This window comes from Eurosta solidaginis, chromosome 3 (genome assembly GCF_040869045.1).
Source record: "Eurosta solidaginis isolate ZX-2024a chromosome 3, ASM4086904v1, whole genome shotgun sequence".
NCBI lineage: Eukaryota > Metazoa > Arthropoda > Insecta > Diptera > Tephritidae > Eurosta > Eurosta solidaginis.
The window spans coordinates 178,268,912-178,283,384 of record NC_090321.1 but is presented as its reverse complement, the minus strand read 5'-3'; the positions used below and the strand labels follow the sequence as shown (position 1 = coordinate 178,283,384).

Here is a 14,473-nt window from a genome sequence, read left to right as displayed (position 1 = left end):
GTTTTCATAGCTTCTAGATTTGATTAAGACATAGCGTATACCATGAATAGGAGTCCATGTGAGTTTCCTAAATAATTTCATGTATTTTTATAATAATTAGACACAGTTTAAACGTCTGATTTATAAAATAAATAGCATTGTGTATCAAAATGCACACATCAAAAAATGGTAACCTCAAACAAATTTGGAAAATGATTATACCATTATGTCTATGGACTACTGTTAGCAACACCAAAAGAATTGTATAAAGTTTTTATTTTACCCAACTATAAAAACAAGAGAACATCTAATTACAAGTTGCCGGACCACCACAAAGTTCAATTTGCATGACATCGGTGGGGTTGTCTTGAATGTTAACAACATATCATCCCCGTTAAAAAGTTCAAGCGAGCTGTACTCTAATAAAAATCTCAGCAAAATGTTTATGATGCCGACGGCATCAACATTTCACTGACAAACAATATTAAGCAATTATAATGAACATGCAGAATTCCAACTGTTTGTGTGTGTGTATGGGTGTGATGCTGTAAATATACTGCTGTAATTATACGTAGCTCGCATAATATCATTGTAAATTTTACCAAGTAGCGCAACTAACAGTTGATCGGTGAAAATTCGCACATTCACACGCACAGTTCTCGACTCAGTTTCAAAACAAAACTTTAGATTATTTAATTCAAATTTTAAAGTGAGATAATCCTTACAAATTTATGTATACAGAATATATATGGCGTTTTTGTTGTTATTAAAACAATAGTTTTATTTATATTAAAGCTTTTATCATTTTTTTTTTTAACTTCGAAAAATCTCCGAACACCATTCCTTCATTATATGACATTCGACTGCCTAGTCCACTGCCTTCCACTCTATTCGCAACATAACCTCTACTTAAGCTGCCAAACTATATAGTAAACAATGCATAATATGCATAGCAACGTAAAGCGAACGCGACATGAACATGAAATGCACTTGAAAGAGTGCCTTTGTACAGGTTTAAGGCTCCATTACTGATACTTAGCATAGACTTGACTTGGCTTGCGAACTGTCACTTACAGTTCTGTTAAATTAACATTGCATGTTACTGATTACTCAAAACTTAACTTGACTTAGAAGTCTGTTGAATTTTGATTTTCTATGTAAGTTCTAAGTGACGTTTACATTTTGAGATGCCATTTGTTTGTTTCCATTTCATTTTGACATTTTGTCATACAAATTGACATTTATTTAAAAATAAATTTCAACGCTGATTATGATGCCAGATTTTATGCGCCAAGTGGAGTATAATCGTGGCTAAGTTGCCAAGTTTACGCCAAGTCAAGTCAAGTCTGTGCTAAGTATCAGTAATGGAGCCTTTACAAGTATGATATGTATGAGAGGGAAACAATTTCTTTCCCTTTCTAACACACGGCAGTTTGACACTTCGGTCAGTGTCAAACTAGCGTGGAACCCAGTGGAACATGAGTTTTGACACTGAACGAAGTGTCAAAATTACCGGGGTTGCTTCGTCGAAAGCGACACAGGGAAACAAAAAAAGGAGCGGAATATCAGATATGGGTTGCTGTGATAGTAAATTTTTTTGAACGAATTTAGTATGAAAATGTACTGCACCTATATGGGTCCTACAGAAAATTATAAAAAAGTCTTGAATTGAGCTATCTGAGGACACGTAGTTATTCCAGTATTAAGAATACAAACACGGGTGCTAAGTTTTTCTACCCGCTCAAAAGTTCTCCTCGAAAACCAGTTTGAAACCGAGGTCGACTGCAATAACCCGTCCAAAAATGTGGAAAGAGAAATGAAAAGACGCGTTTTATCCTGTTATCAATAGTCCAAAGGCAAAAAAGTATTCGAATTATTGGAAGCGAGGCAAAACGCGTCTATTAATACCTCCCCCGACAGATTTGGTCGTGTTTTAGCAATCGTCCCCGGTAATAAAGTATCACAATTTGGCAATTAAAATTGTCCAAAACATATGGATTTTAAAGAGAGATGTAATTTAGTGCTCGTTTGAAAGTAAATAAGGATATTTTATTTGTAATTTTACAATAAAAATTTTACGCAGTTTTTGTTAGCAGCTACTACACTTTTCTTGGACATAAGAGGTACAACAGTGCCAAATAGCACCCACAAAAAAAAAACGAACAGGAACAAGCATTTTATCAGGTGAGCGTGGCTGTGTATGTGCGTGCTGCTACATATCCTACTTGTAGACCTGTACTATGAAGAGTGCTATGATTTAATAATCTTGACGTACAGTGCGCGAGCTTGGATGAAATTAATATTCAGGTGTTCTCATCCCGTTGACGTTTTCCCTTATTCTGACAAGTTCGGCATGCATAATTTAGAGGGTTGTATATCATACAAAACTGCCTTTGAGTTCTACTACGATCGTAGTAGATTTTACTATACGTTTAGAAATATTATAACTATATAAGTCGTTACTAGAATTGTTGAGCCAAAAAGAGTAACGTAACTTTGTATTCCCTAACAGAATATAGACAAAATTTTGTAGAAAACTTATTTATTTGAAGAATTTATACGAAAAATTAAGCAATCAAAATTTATTACTTTCACATACTTTCACCTGAATACTGGCATTTATAGCTGCGGAAAAAGTAAGGGTATGTTGTTGATATCACCTTTATTATTACATCATGGCGAGTGCGAATTACCCAAACATATCAATTTGAAACATGGATCCTTAGACTTCTGTTAGAATCTATTATAAGAATTAGCTGTCAGATTTTGGCATTCATCTGTGACCTGTCAATCATTGTTTACCATATATTTTGGCAGCTTAAATTGAGGTTATGTTGCGCATAGAGTGGAAGGCAGTAAAAAGAGGCAGTCGAATGGAGTGGAATGAAGAACAGCAGGAAGAGCAGAGTTGCATTGCATCAATATACCTTAAATCTTTGTATCAATATTAAAGATAAACATAGAAAAAATTACTAAATACTTGAATATAAGCAAACAGTTTCTCTTAATTGCTACACACAAGGTGACCTAATACTCAATTTTCTAAAATTATAACAGCTTATGTCTGTTAAAAAATTGTACTTGAATTTTCTTAAAGACTTTCGTAATATGGCCATTAGTCATGTTTGTGTGTGTGTGTCAATTTTGACCGATCAGCTGTTAGTTGCGCTACTTGTTAATGTTTACAATGCTGTCAATGTGTCAATCATGTCCAGCGGAGATTTCACAAGAAACATTGAAATCACAAGAAAATCATGAAAAAAACTTAATGAAGACGTTCAGTAAATATTTACACAACCACTGACTAACAGTAATAGTATCTATGACCAAGTCTCGTATTCCCTAAAGCCAAAATACGTATGTAATAATAACAATTCAAAGTAAAAGCAAAGAGGATAAATATAATAAGAGCCGTCACTCGTTATTTTTGGGGAATTAACTCGATGTAAACTCTGAGGTAGTCGCTACTTTTGTTTTATGAGGGACATTTTTGAATTGCCTTCCATTTATCTATGCGAAGCACAGCTCATTGATTTAGTTACAATGCCAAAAATAAATACATCAACACCGCAGCGCTATATACATATGTACATATACATTTAATAATATACTACACATTGCGTAAGTCTTAAATTATTGCCTATTTTTATGGTTGTGTGTGGTATAGTTTGACTGTCAATGGAAAGATTACCACATCCTGCAAAATTCAACCGGCAAACAGACAAGCAAAAACAAGAAATCGATTGCTTCATTAGTACTCCATAAAAAGTGTTCGTGTATTTTTGAATGAATCACCCTTATAGCGAGTTTTGTTTTCACCCAAAAATATTCACAGTTTTTGTTCACCCTATCGGCAACTCTTTGTTCGGGCGAAATGAACAGCGGGGAAGCCCAAATTTGTTCACTTATATTTTACAGGCGAACGAGAGGAAAAGAAAATGCTAAGTAATTTTTTGTTTTGAAATTTGATACTCTTATGATTATATGTACTTTTATTATTGGAAATACATCAATAAATAATACACAATCGGAAGCTGAGTGGAAAAAAGTGAAATTCCTGTATTCCTAAGTATGTAAATTCTATTTTTTATGACAACGTATCAGTCGGCCAAGTTATCCATTGTGGACAAAGCGACGGTTCCAAAATGTTGAACACCTCACTGGAACAAGATTGACTAATACCTATTTCGTCCTTTCCAACGCCTTTTCCATCTTTACAATTGGTGGAACTCCAAATTTTTGCTTCAATGGTGGCAAGGAGTTGGTAAGAATATCTAGCCAATATTAGAATGCCGGCTTGTTTAGCCTGTAATATTGGCGAACGCTAATTGAATAAAAATTAACTTGTTATTCAAAAGTGCTGACAATAGTAATTTTTAGCTCCAAAGGGTTAGAACTGTCCCTTTATTGTTCCGAATCGCTTTCACATTTATATTCTCCTCGCGCTCAATCAATGCCAACCTAATTGCAATACTAAACATTATTTTATAAATTTTGTATTTATTTTTTTTTTTGTTGTATTTTAAGGAAATATATAATTTGTTACAAAATTTTAAAATTAAATTATTTGTTCACTGCTAATTCACAATAGAGCATCAGCAGTTTCGAAGTGAACTTTTGTTCGCCCGAAATTGCCGATAGGCGGAAAAAGTTCACCCGAACAAAAGAAGTGAAGGCGAACACTTTTCCGCGTGAACTTCGCGATAAGGGTGAATATTCAAGCTTCCCTGTTGGTAATCGACAGGACTATCTCTTTTTATCGTTTCCTTTATATTTTATTTATTTTGCGCTGTTGTTTTGTTTTGTTTTGGTGGTGTATGCGGATTAATACTTGCATTTATTTCTTTAGTTGTGCATTTCATTTGCATTCTTTTCTTGGCCTCTGCTCTACGTACTTGGCGACTTTGCATGCGATTCAGTTTATTGTTGTACATTGTAAACTTTACCAAGTAGCGCAACTAACAGCTGATCGCTCAAAATTTGCACACACACACAAACTTCACTAATGGCCATATTACGGAAATCTTAGGGAAATTGAAGTTAAATTTTTAAACAGACATAAAATGTTATAATTTTGAAGTATATAGCATCTAGGACACCTTAATTGGAGTAATTGAAAGAAAATGTTTGCTTATACTCAAGTATTTAATTATTTTTTCTAAATTTATCTTTAATATTGATGCAATGATTGATCCAATGCAACTCTGGTCTTCCTACTGTTCTTCATTCCACTCCATTCGAATGCCTATTTTCACGGCTTGCGAGTGCCTTCCACTCTATTCGCAACATAACCTCGAATTAAGCTGCCAAACTATATAGTAAACAATGTTGTTGTATTTGTGACTCGAATAATTTTTACATACGTGTTACGCATTACGTGTCTGTGACTCTACTTATTATTCATAAAGTGCGCTGCAACTTATTCAGAGTTAAAGTAGTGTGCGTAAGTTTATATGTATATATATTAGACTGTTTCAGAAAAAATAACACTTTAATAAACTCTTTTTAATGCATACTAAACTAAGAATTAAAGTTTCAAGTTTTTGACTCGCGAGAATGCTATAAAAAGTTAAATTTTTTATGCTACAGAGCTTGGTGTCATCCATCCAAATAATACCTAAACATCAGTCATATGCAAAAAAAAAAAGCTATCATAAGAAAGACCTAGTGTCCTTAACCCATCAGAGTAATTCTACCATTACAGCCGTAACAAAGCAATGGCTCACTGAATTCATTACCGCTTGGTTACCCCAGTCTGGTAAATTATTTGTATTCTTTTACTCGTCATAGTACTAATCCTACTATTCAGTGGCTATGGGCTATTCTCAACGATAAAACTGAATTGACTGGTTTGTAAGGATCTCAGATAGACTAAATGTTTCCATTATGTTACCAGAAATTTGTTCCACGACCAAACAGAAAAATCCCCTTGTCAAGTACTAGAAGCTTTCAAGGGCCAGATATTCGATATATGTGTTACTGCTAATTACTGTTACAGCTTTTCGAATTATATTTAACAAAGGGTTTAGAGTTTACAATACAGGAGTCTATATGTCATATACATATAACTTGAAGTATAGTGACGTCACATTCATCGGGGTCTAACGACTTTGGAAAAGTGAGAAGTGGCACCATTTTGGTATAAAGGTTTGCGGAGAATATTTAGTTTTCTGGTTGCTTTTTGAGGCTATTTCTGGACCACATCGGGATCATTTTTGAATTATTGCGGGATTAATCGGGATGATTTTTTTCATAAATATTAACTCTGGACTAGGGACTTTTCCTAGATAACTTCAGGATTATTACAGGACCATTTCGGCATGGTGTTCGTTATAGTTTCGTGATTATTTGTAGATTACTTGAGGACTATTACGGACTATGTCTGGAACCATTTCGGGACTTTTCAGAACGATTTCGGGACCGTTTAGAAATTGAGTTCGAAATCTTCTCGAGATTATATCGAGACTATTTCGAACTTACTGCATATATTTTCGATATTGTTCCCGAGAGTATTTCAGAACTATTTCGGACCCTTGCGGCAATGTTTTTGAAGCTATTTCGAGGCCGTTCCAGAATCATACTGGACTGTTACGGAATATTTCTTACTATTGCCGGATCATCTCAGGACTGTTTTCGGAACTATTTCAAGCCAGTTTCGAGATCACTTCGCTAAAAAGTATTTCAGGGGAGTACTGGACGGGGCTTTATCCCCATACTACTTCGCGTTTGTGTCCACACTAATATTGAGATTTGTTTGGAACTATTTCAATATTGTTTTTCTGGACTGTCTAGGAACGGTTTTTAGGATCATATTGGGGTGTATCGCAATAATTTGTATATCCTAGTAATATAAAAAGTTACAGCGCTTAGTATCTAAAGCTGAGACTTTTACATGTTGTTTCTCCGCGACTGAGCAACAGATCTCAACTTATAAATTCGACCTCAAATATTGTATGTTTTAAGACATGAGCACAATATTTCAGATGGCTTTTCAGCTTTATATCTATCATCGTTAACTTTAGTCTTTGTCACAAGCCGCTATTAAGATACAAAAAATTTAAAGTGCTGCACTGATTGAAAAAAAAAATATATATATGTATATATAAGAGCAACTTAAATAAAGTTCAAGAGCAGTTATTTGTACGTAACGAGTTGTGTTTATTTTAGTTTGTAAAAGTTGTTAAGTGGCCATTTCTCTTAACTTTTTGTTTGACTTTGTCTGAGCGAATGCGTCGCATTCATCTTCAAATTTAAACTAGCGAGCATTCTAAGACTACTTTTTCCAACTTTAATTGAAGCATTGTTTTGGTGCTATCGAACAATTGTTGTGACACTTTTACGCAACTTGTAAGAGTAAGCATTTATTTTGTTGTCACTATGTATAGAAAAACCTTTGTACATATTTATATACATACGTTGAAGTATTTTTTGTATATGTCTCGTACTCAAATTTCAATTACAGCACAGTTTAGAAAGCAATAAAGTCGTTTCGTTTTGGCTTTGTGTGTAACGCAAACTGAGTAGTAAAGTTACAAATTCTTTAATGTTTATGCATATTTTTGTTCAGCTTTTAGCATCAGTTTATGACCACAAAAGTGGAATTTTTACATGCCACAAAACTTAAAAGAGATATAGGGGAAGTTGCTTATAGTACTTTTAGATTTTAAATCGGGTACAACAAATGTAAGTAGCGTAAACTATAAAGACTAACCACTCTATATATATGGGCATTTGGGGCTGAAAAACAAGTGTGCACCCAACTCGTCTGCGACGAAATAAAACAATGTCCCTGTATTTTCATAATTTAGCAACACTTCTCGCTTTATCTTTGTAGTTAGCCTAACATTATAAGTATAAGATACAAAGAGAACCCGAAAACGTTGTCTTGACCGAAATTCGGGTGACCTCTTATATCTTCTGTTCTCTTCCACCTCCCTCTCTCTATATTTTTTCCACACTTTTATCTCACTACTTTTTCGTTCCTTCCCGCACACTATAATCATATCTGTTTCCCTTTCTTTTACTTTGCCCTTTCATTTCATTTTTGTTACTTCTCCTCTCTACCTGTTTCAACGTCTCCCTTTTCCTTCTCCTTTTCGGTCGAACCATATAAATGATTTTTTTTTTTATTAAAAGAAGTACCCTCGCATCACTAAGCCTCCTTCTTGCGTCGCCCTGAAATCGCTCGTTTTGATGTCATAGCAGGAACAACCATCATAGTTCCTGGTTGTGTTTCAATTTACACTAGGATCTTGGTTAAGTTAAGTAATCTTCGCTCTTTTATCCATTTTCTAGTTTAAGTGTCCGCATTGTATACAGATTAGTTTGCTGCTCCGAAGGCGCTAACTTTGGAAAGGTTTAGCTAGTATACGTCATTCTATTGTTGAGTTGTCTTGTTGGTATGCGCGCTCTATCTCTCTCTCTGTAAGTGAACTTAAACTCTGTATCTGGGTGGTGGGAATGAGTTTTCCTGTTTGTGTTGGTTAACGGGTTTCCCTCCTTGATCCATTATTTCACTTTCTAACTCTTCGTGCAGTCATGTGCGGAAGCGCGTTCCTACTGGGGCCACTTTTATGGGGAGGATTTTTCGGACGTTGGGGTCGATTTCAGTAATTTCAAAATCTAGTAGAGGGCCACAAACCATCCGCATTATTTGCATCGATCAAATACATACAAACACACACAGGGCTTCAGGTGTGAGGAAGGCAGCAGTTTTCCTTGCCAAGGGAATGAGGAGCGATAAAGGTAGGTGTCCTGACTTATTAATGCCTATTTGATAGATGGCAGCCATACTACAAAATTCGACTGATAACGTTTGAACTATGGACACAACTTTGCTTGACATGCCCATACTTTTAGAATAACCAAAAATGTCGTCGCAAAAATATGAAACTGATGCTTTTTGTTATATATGTGGGCAATTTATTAAAGTTCGATATATGAAATGTGAATTAAATACATCTCTAATCCTCTATGAAGCCTACGAAGCATATTTTGGCTGTCCTGTTTGGAATCAAGACAAGACATGGGTTCCACATGTTGCTTGTAGTTATTGTAAAAGATGATTGGAAGGTAAGCAAATTTTATTTAAATACTAAATTAAATAAAGTAGACGTATTGATTTCTCTTTCTATATTTTAGTGTGGTATCGGGGTGAGAAAAGATCTATGAAATTTGCAATACCAAGAATCTGGTGAGAACCAAAAGACCACGTTAAAGACTGCTACTTTTGCATTGTGAATCCGAGTAAAAGACGTAGAGGTAAATATGCAAAACCTATCGAATATCCTAATCTTGAATCTTCTTCTGCTCAAGTCGCACACGATTTGACCCGACCAGTACCAGAGCCACCGGAAAAATTATCGCAGAGAAGTAGCTCATACCTTAGTTCTTATAAAAGCAATGCCGATAAAGAGTTTTTATCCACACCAGAACCACGAAAACATCATTTCGTCAGTACTGAAGATTTTAATGATTTGATTGGAGATATAAATTTACCAAAAAGTAAAGTAGAGCTTTTAGGCTCTCACTTAAAACAGTCGAATTTGATTGATGATGTTAATACACGGATCACCGAACTAGGCATGAATTTTCTCAACATTTTTTCAAAAAATAAAATGGACTTTGTTTTTGTAGTGACATAAAAGGTATGTTCGTAGAAATTGGCTTGTGTTGCTAGCGAATGGCGTTTATTAATTGACAGCTCAACAAAAAGCTTAAAAGCTGTTTTATTACACAACGGAAATAAATTTCTTAAAGAAAATTATGAAAGTGCAACAATTTTGCTTGAATCTGCAAAATAACACGAGTTCAACTGGCAGCTGATTGGAGATTTTAGAATGGTGGGAATTTTGATGGGGCTTCAAAGCGGATATACAAAGTATCCATGTTATGGGACTGTAGAGCGGATGCTAAGCATTATATTCAACGGTCGTGGCCTATAAGAACAGAACTTTGTGTCGGGAAAGAAAACGTAAAATTTGATGCAATTATTGAAGCGGACAAAGTGTTAATGCCACCTCTGCATATCGAATTAGGGTTGATGAAACAATTTGTCAAAAAACTGGACCAAACTTCAGCAGCATTTGAGTACTTGAGAAAATTGTTTCCAAAGTTATCGGAAGCAAAAATTAAAGCTGGTGTTTTTGTTGGTCCACAAATCAGACAGATTTTCGCCGATGAAAAATTTCCAACATTGCTGAATCGTACTCAAAAAGCGAGTTGGAACTGTTTCAAAGCAGTCGTTTCTGGTTTTTTAGGAAATAACGAAGCTGAAAACTACGAAAATTAGTTGAAAATATGCAAAAAAATTCTAAGTCGATGGGCTGCAGGATATCATTAAAAGAACATATGCTGCACGCTCGTTTAGATAAATTCAAAAACAAGATGGGAGCATATTCAGAAGAGCAAGGAGAACGTTTTCATCAAGACATTATGAGCTTCGAACCACGTTATCAAGGCCAATATAATGAAAACATGATGGGAGACTATAGTTGGGGTTTGTTGAGGGATAGTACCTATGAATATAAAAGAAAAAGTAAAAGTTTACACTTTTTAATCATTTTCCACTTTTTTGTAAGTTATTTCGATATTCAAACTTAATAAAAATATTTATTTGAATTGTTTCATTTTCAAGTAAAAATTAAAACCACAGGTTTTAAAAAGATCGTTACAACGGTTTCCTAATACCTATATGACACTGCTTTATTTTCTCTGTATTTTTCCTGTATTTTTATACTCAGTTGAGCAGAGCTCACAGAGTATATTAAGTTTGATTGGATAACGGTTGGTTGTACAGGTATAAAGGAATCGAGATAGATATAGACTTCCATATATCAAAATCATCAGGATCGAAAAAAAATTTGATTGAGCCATGTCCGTCCGTCCGTCCGGCCGTCTGTCCGTTAACACGATAACTTGAGTAAATTTTGAGGTATCTTGATGAAATTTGGTATGTAGGTTCCTGGGCACTCATCTCAGATCGCTATTTAAAATTAACGATATCGGACTATAACCATGTCCACTTTTTCGATATCGAAAATTTCGGAAAACCGAAAAAGTGCGATAATTCATTACCAAAGACGGATAAAGCGATGAAACTTGGTAGATGAGTTGAACTTATGACGCAGAATAGAAAATTAGTAAAATTTTGGACAATGCGCACCGCCCACTTTTAAAAGAAGGTAATTTAAAAGTTTTGCAAGCTGTATTTTGGCAGTCGTTGAAGATATCATGATGAAATTTGGCAGGAAAGTTACTCCTATTACTATATGGGTGCTAAACAAAAATTAGCAAAATGGGATGACGAACACGCCCACTTTTAAAAATTTTTTTTTTAAAAGTCAAATTTTAACAAAAAATTTAATATCTTTACAGTATATAAGTAAATTATGTCAACATTCCACTCCAGTAATGATATGGTGCAACAAAATACAAAAATAAAAGAAAATTTCAAAATGGGCGTGGCTCCGCCCTTTTTCAATTAATTCGTCTAGAATACTTTGAATGCCATAAGTCGAACAAAAATTTACCAATTCTTGTGAAATTTGGTAAGTGCATAGATTCTATGACGATAACTGTTTTCTGTGAAAATGGGCGAAATCGGTTGAAGCCACGCCCAGTTTTTATACACAGTCGATCGTCTGTCCTTCCGCTCGGCCGTTAACACGATAACTTGAGCAAAAATCGATATATCTTTATTAAATTTAGTTCACGTAATTATCTGTACTTACTTTATTTTGGTATAAAAAATAGCCGAAAACCGACTATGATACGCCCAGTTTTTCGATATCGAAAATTATGAAAAATGAAAAAAATGCCATAATTCTGTACCAAATATGAAAAAAGAGATGAAATATGGTAATTGGATTGGTGTATTGACGCAAAATATAACGTTAGAAAAAACTTTGTAAAATGGGTGTGACACCTACCATATTAAGTAGAAGAAAATGAAAAAGTTCTGCAAGACGAAATCAAATGCCCTTGGAATCTGTGCAGGAGAACTGTTCGTGGTATGACATATATAAATAAATTAGCGGTACCATACAGATGATGTTCTGGGTCACCCTGATCCACATTTTGGTCGATATCTCGAAAACGCCTTCACATATATAACTAAGGGCCACTCCCTTTTAAAACCCTCATTAAGACCTTTCATTTGATACCCATATCGTACAACACACATTCTAGAGTCACCCCTGGTACACCTTTATGGCGATATCCCGAAATGGCGTCCACCTATAGAACTATGGCACACTCCCTTTTAAAACCCTCTTTAATACCTTCCATTTGAAACCCATGTCATACAAACATATTCCGGGGTTACCCCAGGTTCATTTTGCTAAATTGTGATTTTCCCCTATTTTGTCTCCAAAGCTCTCAGCTGAGTATGTAATGTTCGGTTACACCGAACTTAGCCTTCCTTACTTGTTATTGTTAAAAATGTTAATAAAAAATAAAATTTAAAACATAAACAAAAACATTTCAAACTCATTAATTTTGGGGGGAATAGTGGTATCGTTTTCTCATGGTAGAAATTGTCTTTGTATTTTGAAGTTCCGATAAAGTTTCGTCAGTTTTTCTAGCTTGGAATCCAAGACAAAATAAAATAGTGTCATATAGGCATAAATAGGAAAGCAAACTTTTACATGCCATATTTTTTCCGTCAAATTACGACCTGAAGAATTGAAATTTAATGCTTTGAAGTCGAAGTCAAATTTTGTGTTGACCCGTGTAATGGACAAATAAGCAACCTTTAACTAAAGACTAGCTCATATTTAATTTAGTTGTAGCACTTTTTTGAGGGACATCTGAAAACGATACATTCTGTTATAGTGAAGCATTCGTTACCGCAAATCTATTAAGAAAATAAAATTAAATTGAAGAGTTTCCCCCGGACTATTTCAAAGTTTAAGTTAAACATGCATTGAGCTTTCCACAACATTAGAGCAAAAAAATAAAAAATAAAGAAACTCCACCCCAAAAGCAGCTTATTCGCATAATCCCTCGTAATTTATATTAAAATTCTTCACTTTGAACCCCTTAAACTGTACGAGCTGTTAGGGTATGCCACAATTTTTCATTTTTAAATAACTGTGCATGTATGTGAGTATTTCAAGTGAAAAGGATAACAATCCAGCGAAAAAAAAAATGGCAAAAACAAATAAATCCGCTTAGCGTAAGTATGTAGTATACAGTTTATCATACAAAAAGAAGCGAAAGAATTAAATAACTGAATAATAAAAATAATAAAAAAAGTAGACAAACGAATAAAAACAATAGAGAAGCAAGCAGCAGCACTACAAAGTCAGAGTCGGATTAGTGGCTTTAGCGTAAATTGCCGAGAAAATAAATATGGTTAGTTAGCCTTTAGTTAGTTGGTCTGGCAAAAAATGTTTGTTGTTCTTGTAGGGCTTCATTGCACAAGTGTCAACGAATAAAATAATATAAATCATGAGAAAAAGGGCAAACTGTCTGGGTGTACTTAAAAACTAATTCTCATTGTATTAAGGTATCTGAAAAGGAGCGACATTTCTTCTGTATTAACATTCGCTATTCGCTTCATTTTAGACTGTCCTTTTTTTTGTTCATTATCTCCCTCGTAATAACAAGTAGCTTCGGGAGCTCTTGAGACTCATGTTGTACAGAAACAATTTGAGGTTAACCAAGTCCAGATTGTAGCAAAACCATTATTTATAGGTCTTTTTCATATATCGGTATCGACATAATTTCCCACAACTGTTTAAAATGTCGGTTGAATTGTTTTCGGTAGGTTTTGAGTAAAAACCTCAAACATGGACAACGTGAGAAATCTTCATAAGGACCAAATGCGGTAATCAATACGGCTGTGTAACTCTGCGCGATGTTGAGTTATTGCGCCCATGCCGAGGGTAGCGTTACGGGAAATACAGCAACGCAATTACGCTAGTATCCCCAGCCGCCCAAGACAAATACAAACTTGAACTAGCAGCACTTCATCTAAAAGAGGCAGAGATTTCGCTAATGATTCATTTGCTCTTTATGAAACCAGTACGCTCCGGCACTACCACTCCCAGGCACTCGCTTGGTGGTTTCGAAGACAGGTACAAGTTCCCGCATAAATCATAACGGCGACTTGGCAACCGATGTGACCTCAACAGTGCGGCTTTCACAGCTGCTAAATCGTCTAACCACCAAATCGAGAAGTGCTATGCTAAAAAAATCAAGACCTACCAATTGTTTGTCAATTTCAAAGCAGAGTTTTCAGACTTTTGGAGCTCTTCTATGGCTGTATGCTGCTATATCTCTATATGAGTTCCCTACAAAGCATCAAAGCATACCCGAGCATGCCAAATAACATTGAGAAACATCGCCAGCTGTTGGGTTACCACTCCATCATAGTAAAGGCAAACCACCTCCTTATTATGAAAATTATTTAGCCTGATCCCGGAGAAGATATATCCAAAAGCAGAACTATAAAGCACTATTATTAGAGCGTGTAACTGCCGACACTTGC

General features: G+C 35.0%; 1 protein-coding gene across 2 annotated transcripts in view; it reads right to left on the bottom strand.

The window, feature by feature from the left end:
- Positions 1-14,473, bottom strand: part of Dgk (diacyl glycerol kinase 1) — a 494,377-nt gene that overhangs the window by 27,557 nt on the left and 452,347 nt on the right. The window lies entirely within an intron of this gene.